The sequence below is a fragment of the Procambarus clarkii genome, unplaced genomic scaffold (assembly GCF_040958095.1).
Source record: "Procambarus clarkii isolate CNS0578487 unplaced genomic scaffold, FALCON_Pclarkii_2.0 HiC_scaffold_1264, whole genome shotgun sequence".
In the NCBI taxonomy this organism is placed as follows: domain Eukaryota; kingdom Metazoa; phylum Arthropoda; class Malacostraca; order Decapoda; family Cambaridae; genus Procambarus; species Procambarus clarkii.
This window is the reverse complement of record NW_027190293.1, coordinates 32,954-45,103: the sequence shown is the minus strand read 5'-3', so window position 1 is coordinate 45,103 and position 12,150 is coordinate 32,954. Positions and strand designations below refer to the sequence as shown.

Below are 12,150 nucleotides of genomic sequence, written 5' to 3'. Positions count from 1 at the left end.
TGTGAGGCCGGCGCCGAAAAATTTTTGCTTATATACGCCGTCTCGAGGCGCTTGCTCGAGCGCCATTGGCTGCTCGACTCGCCTACGTCACCCCGTTGCCCCTCCCCTCCTTCCTTGGCTGCAGCCAACAGGCGGCTCACCTCAATCACTTATATCGCTGATTTTGCACTTATTTTTTGGATTTGTGCAAAAGTCATTCACAGGGACGTGAAACAGACGAGTAGGCAACTGCAGTTTGAAAGCGTTTGTGAGAAAGCCGTGGTCTATTCGACCACAAGCGTAAAGTAAGGGCAGGCAGGAGTTGCAATGCTACTAGTACGTCCGCCTCTTGATGGGATATAGTCGGGAAATCGTGCGGGCATTCGTCAATTCGATTCACACAACTACAACACCATGACTGGACGCGGCAAGGGAGGCAAAGGGACTCGGAAAGGGTGGCGCCAAGCGTCATCGTAAGGTGCTACGTGACAACATCCAGGGCCATCACCAAGCCCGCTATTCGTTCGCTTAGCTCGGTCGTGGCGGGCGTCAAGCGATTTCGGGTCTCATCTACGAAGAGACCCGTGGCGTCCTGAAGGTGTTCCTCGAGAAACGTCATCCGTGATGCTGTAAACCTACACGGAACACGCAAGAGGAAGACCGTCACTGCCATGGACGTGGTGTACGCTCTGAAGCGCCAGGGTCGTACCCTCTACGGATTCGGCGGATAAGAGCTTGGCTAATCCATCGATTCCACCCACCACCACCTCAAAACGGGACCTAATTAGGCCCTATACTTTTTTACTGAAGGGCTTAATAGACGATAACATAAATTGTTTTGATATCAGCTAGCACATTGGGTCTTATGAAATCTATTTTTTATCCTCGCATGCTTAAAGGGACTCTGATTGGGGGGGGGGGGGGGGGGAAGGTTTGTTACGTTATATACTAGCAGAGCAGGATCATTGGTGGGGGGGGGGGGGGTGGGGGGGGATGTGAGGGGGAGAGAGAGAGAGAGAGATCTTTCCCAACTCTTCCTTTTTACATGAGTGAGCTACCCGTTTTATTCATTTTATCCTTCTCAGAGCTGTTTTGATAGTATCCAAATGATGGTAAATGAAAAGGGAGGACACGAATATCTACCCAGAATTCAGGACTGGCAATCGATATGCATGTTTGAGTGAGAATCTTTTTCTCTCCAACTTAGGTATACGTTTTATGTCGTACCTAAAAGCGAGAACCACACTATTGGGACAAGTATGCAAGGCCCAATTTTCCTAACAAGCACAGTTAATTTTGTTATTTTCGAACATTTCTTTCCAAATTGGTTTATCCAATTAACAGTATTATATTAAGATCATGAATTGCTGGGTTAGGTTAGGTTAGCTTAGCTTTAGGTTAGGTTAGCTTAGCTTAGCTTGGGTTAGCTTAGGTTAGGTTAGGTTAGCTTAGCTTGGGTTAGCATAGGTTAGGTTAGGTTTGATTACATTTCTATGTTAGATTTAACTCAAATTCAAAACAATTGCCAGTCATTCGGCTTGTTAGTCAACTTGCCTCTAATAGGGGCAATTTGTCTAACAAGACTATTTAGTTTTGTGTGTATATATATATATATATATATATATATATATATATATATATATATATATATATATATATATATATATATATATATATATATATATTATTATAGCTTCAAGACTCTGAACCAATATAGAAGCATCAAGAGGAAGTGCTTGTGTTATGGGCCAATAGGCCTTCTGCAGTTACTTCCATTCTTATGTTTTTATTCCCATTGGTTCGTGTTTATCTTGTGTAAATGTCAATCACCTTACCCAAAACTTTGGTACCATATCACCTCACCCAATGTATATATATATATATATATATATATATAATATATATATATATAATTATATAATATATATATATATGTATATTAATAATATATATATATATAGATGTATATTATATATATATATATATATATATATTATATATATATATAATATTATAATAATATATAATATATATATAGATATATATATATATATATATATATATATATATATATATATATAATATATATATATATATATATATATATATATATATATAATATACAGAGTAAATCTACCCCAAAAGTAATGATTTATTTGTCTACAAAACTAAACTCTTTTTTGGAATCATATGAGGCCCCTCCACTGAGGGGGGAGGCCTGGATGTTTATTGTCATGTGTATTCATGCTGCTTGCATGTCGTCGTTTATTTTGCCTTTGTTGTTTTTTTGACAGCTTTCTTTGCCTTGGGTGGTTTGGGAGATTTTGAAGCTCTCTTTATTTTGGGCTTTTTGTTCCCAACAACAAGCTGCTGCTGCTGCTGCTGCTTCTTTTTCAAGGCTGTAGGTGGTTTGTTGCTTGTGGCGGCTTTCTTGGGAGTTACCACGGCCTTCTTTGCTGCTGTAGATGGTTTCTTGGTTGTGGTGGCTTTCTTGGGAGTTAGAACGGCCCTCTTCTCTGCTACGGCCAGCTTGAATGATCCACTAGCTCCACTTCCCTTGGTCTGAACAAGAATGCCGTCAGCCACTGCTTTCTTGAGAAATCTTCGGATGTAAATGGCGATCTTGGCAGCCTCGACTTTGTTGTTGGCAACAACGTACTGATTGATTGCTTGTAGAGACGAGCCCTTACGGTCTTTGAGTGCTGCGACCGCGGCTAGAACCATTTGACTAGTTTTCGGGTGAGCAACCTGGACGCGAGGTTTCCTGGTGGTGGCCACCACAGCAGCAGCAGCCGCAGCCTTCTTGGTAGGCTTTGCTTCTACCATGATGATGATGAACCAACCAAGGTGATGAGAGACGCTCAGACAGTCACGGGGGAATGATGCTGCCGCCGCTTGAGCCGAACCTATTTATGTGCCGGCACGGTACAGAAGCTGCAACCTGGCAACTCGTCCACCAATCACGACGGTTGGTTTTACGGCTCCGAAACCTGGATCCCATATCTTCTCTAAAATAGAAGCATTTGTTCATGTTCTTTGTAAAAGTATCATAAAGCAGGACAGATGAGACAAATATCATAAAAACTGAAGAGCAGATGAGCACACACATGTTTGTATTACAAAAGAAAATCCACAAATTCATTAGAAATTGGCAGGGCAGGCTGAGGAAGTAGGTAGATGTAAAATGTCTGTAAATGGCGAAAGAACATAAACCCAAGACTGAATAAACGATGTTAAATATCCATGCCAAGGAGACAAAAATATGTTAGGATACAATTACCATTAAGACACCACAAGCAGGTCCGTATCCTGCCGCGATGACTTAAAAGAGTTGGTTATTAGCCACAATGTGTAGGCAGTCTCATGCCAACGGCCATACCACGTTGAGAACACCGCTTCTCGTCCGATCAGCGAAGTTAAGCAACGTTGGGTTTGGTTAGTACTTGGATGGGTGACCGCCTGGGAACACCAAATGCTGTTGGCAATAATGTTTTTTGTTTTGTTTTGTTTTGTTTCGTTTGTTTTTGTTTGAATGGCTGGCTCCACGGGAAATTCACGGAGTTGTGTGGAATAAGGCCTGGTAAAATGAATTAATATGTATGTCATGTTTAAAACAAACTCGCTTAATATAGATATTGTGTGAGGCTTTATACAAAAACAAACAACCAAAACAAAACATGTTGTATATATATATATATATATAGCTTAATCCGGGTTTGAACTCGCAACTCCAAGAATACGCATCACTTATATACACTTTACCACTGGACCACTGCTGCAGGACACTAGCTTGATGCTGAGGTATCAATTTAATGACGTAAATGCCATTTCCACAAATAAATGATAATTAAAAAGTATTTGTATGTACAAATCTTTTCTGTTTAAAAGGCTACAATATCAGTTACTGATATAATTTGTGTTAATGTTTCTATACCCACAAGAAGGCATATTTTTGCTTATATGTAAAGGGTACGGAGAAGGAATCCACAGACCATCATTCCCCTCCCCTTCCCCTCCCCCCCCCCCCCCCCCCCCCCCCCCCCCCCCCCCCCACCCCCAACTCCCACCTACTACCACCACCACCACCACCACCACCACCAATCACCACCAATCACCACCAATCACCACCACCAATCACCACCACCACATCTAACCGAAAACCCCCTAACACATCAACCCTCCCCCCAATCAACAGGCGAAATAATAACCCTCAAATGCCTGCCTGCCTGCCTGCCTGCAAGCCAATACTAACGGTCTTCTCAGAAAGAAAATCTCTTTGTATCTGTATTACTTGATGAAATGTATGATTCTAATAATGAAAATAAATTTTGATGTCGGTTGTATGAGCATAATGACCAATATGCACATGATATGAATGAATTAAATAGTGTAGTTTTAAGTAATTAGGTTGTAGACACATTAAGCGGATATGATATTTGACGCGTCCAGAACTGGTGATTTTTGGTTTAGTTTTAAATGCACCACCACCACCACCACCACCACCACCATTGCTTCCCCAGAGCCTAATTAAGGACCGGTAAAAGGAGTCAATATGTATGTCATCTATAAAACCAAAGAATGAATAAAAAAACACACACAAACCTACATAATAGTATTAGGAAGATTGTATGGCAAAAAAAAAAAAGTATTATTCCCATTGGGTCGTTTGAACTCGCGACTTCCAAAACACCAGCCACACACCTTACAACCCAGCCACCATAGAGTTGGTATAATTGTGCAACTTTAGTTATAAAAGTAAAGTTTTCTCACATTGTATTGATAACTTAAAGGATTTTTTTTTTTTTTTGCATGTACAAATCTTATTGTCTGTTCTATGAAAAGGCTTGATGTAAATTATGTATTTTTTGAATGATTGAATTGTAGGCACATTAAGCGGATTCGATATTTGATATATCCAGAAAAGGCGATTTATGTTCAGTTTTAAAATGCATCACCGTTAACGCTAAAGGACTGGTAAAATGACTCGATGTTTGTCATTTTTAAAATAAACACTAAAACAAGGCCCTTAACATATATAATGTTTGAATATAAATTGAATGCATATAAATACAAAGTGGGAGTGGCTGGCTGGCTGGCTGGCTGGCTGGCTGGCTGGCTGGCTGGCTGGCTGGCTGGCTGGCTGGCTGGCTGGCTGGCTGGCTGCTGGCTGGCTGCCTGCCTGCCTGCCTGCCTGCCTGCCTGCCTGCCTGCCTGCCTGCCTGCCTGCCTGGCTGCCTGCCTGCCTGCCTGCCTGCCTGCCTGCCTGCCTGCCTGCCTGCCTGCCTGCCCTGCCTGCGCCTGCCTGCCTGCCTGCCTGTCTGGCTGCCTGGCTGCCTGGCTGCCTGCCTGCCTGCCTGCCTGCCTTGCCTTGCCTTGCCTTGCCTTGCCTTGCCTTGCCTTGCCTTGCCTTGCCTTGCCTTGCCTTGCCTTGCCTTGCCTGCCCTGCCTTGGCTGCAGCTGGCTGGCTGGCTGGCTGGCTGGCTGGCCGTAAATCAACTCTTAACAACACCACACCACACCACACCATCACTCATCACCCATCACCCACCACCGGCCCCAGTCTCCCAGCCTCTCTTATATACCCGAGCAGGCCCTTTAAATTATTTGAATTGTTGCACTTCGGCCAATGGCAGGCACGATCGCTGCTGCTCAAACATATTCTGGTTCACAAGTATTATATATATATATATATATATATATATATATATATATATATATATATATATATATATATATATATATATATATATATATATATATATATTCATGAAACACATTAAAACCTTGATCATTTATTCATTCATTACGTCTAGTGAAGAATTGCTTTTGTTCATTTGTATGATTAAAAATGGATAGAATATGAATTCCTCGCTTAAAGTAAAATATAAAATATATATTGGATTTATATGATTGGTTAATATTCCAAGTGATGCTGAATATCCCCTATAATTTTGTTTTGTTTGTTTGTTATGTACACATTCCAAATGAAATCAATATAAATGTTATTATTAATGTTTGAAAGTTGATTGTCTACTTGAATCTCTCTATTAAAGTGTGTGTGGCTCCGGATGGAGCCTGGTTATGGTATTTGTCGCGGTGGGTGGCAGAAGTGCTTACTTCTTCTCTGTCTTCTTTGGCAAAAGAACTGCCTGAATGTTTGGAAGAACACCTCCCTGTGCAATGGTTACGCCAGACAGAAGTTTGTTGAGTTCTTCGTCGTTGCGGATGGCCAACTGCAAGTGACGTGGGATGATACGGGTCTTCTTGTTGTCACGTGCGGCGTTACCGGCGAGCTCGAGAACTTCGGCAGCGAGGTATTCCATGACGGCTGCCAGGTAGACAGGAGCGCCAGCACCGACGCGTTCGGCGTAGTTGCCCTTACGCAGCAGACGGTGAATTCTGCCCACGGGGAACTGAAGTCCGGCCCTGCTGGAGCGAGACTTTGACTTGCCCTTCACTTTGCCTCCCTTGCCGCGTCCTGACATTGCTGCTGCTGTTGTGGGTTTGTGGTGTTTTAATGCCGGCCCGCAGATCGAGCTTCGTGTTATATACCCCGCTCAGGATCAAGGGAGTCCGCCACTGACCAATCAGCGCGCTCCGCCACGCGACCCGCTCTGAGCTGAGTCGCGAGCGGGATATAAAAGGAAAGCTCGACTCGCGCAAAAGTTCATTATTGTATCGCAACGCCAGCCAGCACGAGCATCATCATGCCACCCAAGGCATCTGGAAAGGCTGCCAAGAAGGCCGGAAAGGCCCAGAAGGCCATTGCCAAGGGCGATAAGAAAAAGAAGCGCAGGAGGAAGGAGAGCTACAGCATCTACATCTACAAAGTGCTGAAGCAGGTCCACCCCGACACTGGTATCTCTTCCAAAGCCATGTCGATCATGAACTCGTTCGTGAACGACATCTTCGAGCGCATCGCCGCCGAGGCTTCTCGCCTGGCCCACTACAACAAGCGTTCCACCATTACCAGTCGGGAGATCCAGACGGCTGTAAGGCTCCTGTTGCCCGGAGAACTGGCCAAGCACGCCGTCTCTGAGGGCACTAAGGCCGTCACCAAGTACACCTCCTCCAAGTAAACGGCTTACTTACTGCCCTGTGGTGGTGGCTTGGCCTCAAACCAACAAACTCGGCTCCATTGGAGCCACACTTTAATTTCTAAAGAGATTGTGAGTGTTAGACACCAATACTATTATAACAAAAACCTCTGTCACTGAAAGCAAATAGCTATAAAATGAGAATATTTATGAAACTGTCTGTGTGTGTTTCTCTCTCTCAGTCTCTGTCTGTCTGTCTGTCTGTCTGTCTGTCTGTCTGTCTGTCTGTCTGTCTGTCTTGTCTGTCTGTCTGTCTGTCTGTCTGTCTGTCTGTCTGTGTCTCTCTCTCTCTCTCTCTCTCTCTCTCTCTCTCTCTCTCTCTCTCTCTCTCTCTCTCTCTCTCTCTCTCTCTCTCTCTCTCTCTCTCTCAACACATATAAGCACTCGGTATCTTTTTTCTAGAGATTAGAGATTCATTGTTATGTTCCACATTAGGATTACTATGCAGGCCACCCTCTTAGGTTTGAAAATGTCAAGAAAACGGTTAATTTAAAATGTCATCTCCTAACTTAACAGATTAAGCCAGAGGACCGAAAACAGAATAAAACAGGACTGGACAGTATGTCACTTATACAAGCTGCTTTTATTTCTAGTACAGTATGACAATTTTTATTTTGGGGGGGTGGGGGGGGTGGGTGATCCTTGACAGTGCATAAGAGCGAAAAGCGACGGCGTTTTGTTTGTAAGAGAACAGGTTGTACTACAAATGACTTGATTTATTGATATCACGTGTATGTATGACACCTAAATTAGTGTATTTGTTTATTTATTTATTTATTTATTTATTATATGTGTAGATGAAGGTTAATTCATATGACTGATGCTAGGAATGTCTGAAATCTCCTTAGAAGGATATTTTGGCCCTGAGAAGGGCCGAGTTTGGTGTATACTAGGGTGGTCGATTTAGCTTATGCACGCTCTCCACGGATACGGCGAGCAAGCTGAATGTCCTTTGGCATGATGGTGACACGCTTGGCGTGGATGGCACAGAGGTTAGTGTCCTCGAAGAGACCGACCAGGTAAGCCTCGGATGCCTCCTGTAAAGCCATGACGGCAGACGACTGGAAGCGAAGATCGGTCTTGAAGTCCTGGGCAATCTCGCGCACCAGACGCTGGAAGGGAAGTTTCCTGATGAGCAACTCGGTGCTCTTCTGGTAACGACGGATCTCACGCAGGGCGACCGTTCCGGGCCTGTAACGGTGAGGCTTCTTCACACCCCCTGTGGCAGGAGCAGACTTGCGTGCTGCCTTGGTGGCCAGCTGCTTACGAGGAGCCTTGCCTCCCGTGGACTTGCGAGCAGTCTGCTTGGTGCGAGCCATGGTGAACAACTGTGGTTTGTGATGGCCGGCGCCGAAAAATTTTTGCTTATATACGCCGTCTCGAGGCGCTTGCTCGAGCGCCATTGGCTGCTCGACTCGCCTACGTCACCCCGTTGCCCCTCCCCTCCTTCCTCTGGCTGCAGCCAACAGGCGGCTCACCTCAATCACTATTATCGCTGATTTTGCTCTATTTTTTGGATTTGTGCAAAAGTCATTTCACAGGGACGTGAAACAGACGAGTAGGCAACTGCAGTTTTGAAAGCGTTGTGAGAAAGCCGTGTCTATTCGACCACAAGCGTAAAGTAAGGGCAGGCAGGAGTTGCAATGCTACTAGTACGTCCGCTTGATGGGATATAGTCGGGAAATCGTGCGGGCATTCGTCAATTCGATTCACACAACTACAACACCATGACTGGACGCGGCAAGGGAGGCAAGGGACTCGGAAAGGGTGGCGCCAAGCGTCATCGTAAGGTGCTACGTGACAACATCCAGGGCATCACCAAGCCCGCTATTCGTCGCTTAGCTCGTCGTGGCGGCGTCAAGCGTATTTCGGGTCTCATCTACGAAGAGACCCGTGGCGTCCTGAAGGTGTTCCTCGAGAACGTCATCCGTGATGCTGTAACCTACACGGAACACGCCAAGAGGAAGACCGTCACTGCCATGGACGTGGTGTACGCTCTGAAGCGCCAGGGTCGTACCCTCTACGGATTCGGCGGATAAGAGCTTGGCTAATCCATCGATTCCACCCACCACCACCTCAAAACGGGACCTAATTAGGTCCCTATACTTTTTTACTGAAGGGCTTAATAGACGATAACATAAATTGTTTTGATATCAGCTAGCACATTGGGTCTTATGAAATCTATTTTTTATCCTCGCATGCTTAAAGGGACTCTGATTGGGGGGGGGGGGGGGGGAAGGTTTGTTACGTTATATACTAGCAGAGCAGGATCATTGGTGGGGGGGGGGGGGGTGTGAGGGGGAGAGAGAGAGAGAGAGATCTTTCCCAACTCTTCCTTTTTACATGAGTGAGCTACCCGTTTTATTCATTTTATCCTTCTCAGAGCTGTTTTGATAGTATCCAAATGATGGTAAATGAAAAGGGAGGACACGAATATCTACCCAGAATTCAGGACTGGCAATCGATATGCATGTTTGAGTGAGAATCTTTTTCTCTCTCAACTTAGGTATACGTTTATGTCGTACCTAAAAGCGAGAACCACACTATTGGGACAAGTATGCAAGGCCCAATTTTCCTAACAAGCACAGTTAATTTTGTTATTTTCGAACATTTCTTTCCAAATTGGTTTATCCAATTAACAGTATTATATTAAGATCATGAATTGCTGGGTTAGGTTAGGTTAGCTTAGCTTAGGTTAGGTTAGCTTAGCTTAGCTTGGGTTAGCTTAGGTTAGGTTAGGTTAGCTTAGCTTGGGTTAGCATAGGTTAGGTTAGGTTTGATTACATTTCTATGTTAGATTTAACTCAAATTCAAAACAATTGCCAGTCATTCGGCTTGTTAGTCAACTTGCCTCTAATAGGGGCAATTTGTCTAACAAGACTATTTAGTTTTGTGTGTATATATATATATATATATATATATATATATATATATTATATATATATATATATATATATATATATATATATTATATTATTATTATTATAGCTTCAAGACTCTGAACCAATATAGAAGCATCAAGAGGAAGTGCTTGTGTTATGGGCCAATAGGCCTTCTGCAGTTACTTCCATTCTTATGTTTTTATTCCCATTGGTTCGTGTTTTATCTTGTGTAAATGTCAATCACCTTACCCAAAACTTTGGTACCATATCACCTCACCCATGTATATATATATATATATATATATATATATATATATATATATATATATATATATATGTATATTATATATATATATAATATAGATGTATATTATATATATATATATATATATATATATATATATATATATATATATATATATATAATATAGATGTATATTATATATATATATATATATATAATATATATATATATATAATATATATATATATATATATATATATATATAATATACAGAGTAAATCTACCCCAAAAGTAATGATTTATTTGTCTACAAAACTAAACTCTTTTTTGGAATCATATGAGGCCCCTCCACTGAGGGGGGAGGCCTGGATGTTTATTGTCATGTGTATTCATGCTGCTTGCATGTCGTCGTTTATTTTGCCTTTGTTGTTTTTTTGACAGCTTTCTTTGCCTTGGGTGGTTTGGGAGATTTTGAAGCTCTCTTTATTTTGGGCTTTTTGTTCCCAACAACAAGCTGCTGCTGCTGCTGCTGCTTCTTTTTCAAGGCTGTAGGTGGTTTGTTGCTTGTGGCGGCTTTCTTGGGAGTTACCACGGCCTTCTTTGCTGCTGTAGATGGTTTCTTGGTTGTGGTGGCTTTCTTGGGAGTTAGAACGGCCCTCTTCTCTGCTACGGCCAGCTTGAATGATCCACTAGCTCCACTTCCCTTGGTCTGAACAAGAATGCCGTCAGCCACTGCTTTCTTGAGAAATCTTCGGATGTAAATGGCGATCTTGGCAGCCTCGACTTTGTTGTTGGCAACAACGTACTTCTTGATTGCTTGTAGAGACGAGCCCTTACGGTCTTTGAGTGCTGCGACCGCGGCTAGAACCATTTGACTAGTTTTCGGGTGAGCAACCTGGACGCGAGGTTTCCTGGTGGTGGCCACCACAGCAGCAGCAGCCGCAGCCTTCTTGGTAGGCTTTGCTTCTACCATGATGATGATGAACCAACCAAGGTGATGAGAGACGCTCAGACAGTCACGGGGGAATGATGCTGCCGCCGCTTGAGCCGAACCTATTTATGTGCCGGCACGGTACAGAAGCTGCAACCTGGCAACTCGTCCACCAATCACGACGGTTGGTTTTACGGCTCCGAAACCTGGATCCCATATCTTCTCTAAAATAGAAGCATTTGTTCATGTTCTTTGTAAAAGTATCATAAAGCAGGACAGATGAGACAAATATCATAAAAACTGAAGAGCAGATGAGCACACACATGTTTGTATTACAAAAGAAAATCCACAAATTCATTAGAAATTGGCAGGGCAGGCTGAGGAAGTAGGTAGATGTAAAATGTCTGTAAATGGCGAAAGAACATAAACCCAAGACTGAATAAACGATGTTAAATATCCATGCCAAGGAGACAAAAATATGTTAGGATACAATTACCATTAAGACACCACAAGCAGGTCCGTATCCTGCCGCGATGACTTAAAAGAGTTGGTTATTAGCCACAATGTGTAGGCAGTCTCATGCCAACGGCCATACCACGTTGAGAACACCGCTTCTCGTCCGATCAGCGAAGTTAAGCAACGTTGGGTTTGGTTAGTACTTGGATGGGTGACCGCCTGGGAACACCAAATGCTGTTGGCAATAATGTTTTTTGTTTTGTTTTGTTTTGTTTCGTTTGTTTTTGTTTGAATGGCTGGCTCCACGGGAAATTCACGGAGTTGTGTGGAATAAGGCCTGGTAAAATGAATTAATATGTATGTCATGTTTAAAACAAACTCGCTTAATATAGATATTGTGTGAGGCTTTATACAAAAACAAACAACCAAAACAAAACATGTTGTATATATATATATATATAGCTTAATCCGGGTTTGAACTCGCAACTCCAAGAATACGCATCACTTATATACACTTTACCACTGGACCACTGCTGCAGGACACTAGCTTGATGCTGAGGT

The 12,150-nt window shown here is 43.0% G+C and overlaps 2 non-coding genes across 2 annotated transcripts; both read left to right on the top strand.

Annotated features, from left to right (window-relative positions):
* The first annotated feature begins 3,344 nt into the window (after nucleotides 1-3,344).
* LOC138362133 (5S ribosomal RNA) lies at nucleotides 3,345-3,463 on the top strand. Its single transcript, XR_011227432.1, has one exon. It is a non-coding gene; the product is annotated as a 5S ribosomal RNA (ribosomal RNA).
* An 8,251-nt stretch (nucleotides 3,464-11,714) lies between these two features.
* LOC138362132 (5S ribosomal RNA) lies at nucleotides 11,715-11,833 on the top strand. The gene has a single exon (XR_011227431.1). It is a non-coding gene; the product is annotated as a 5S ribosomal RNA (ribosomal RNA).
* The last annotated feature ends 317 nt before the right edge of the window (nucleotides 11,834-12,150 follow it).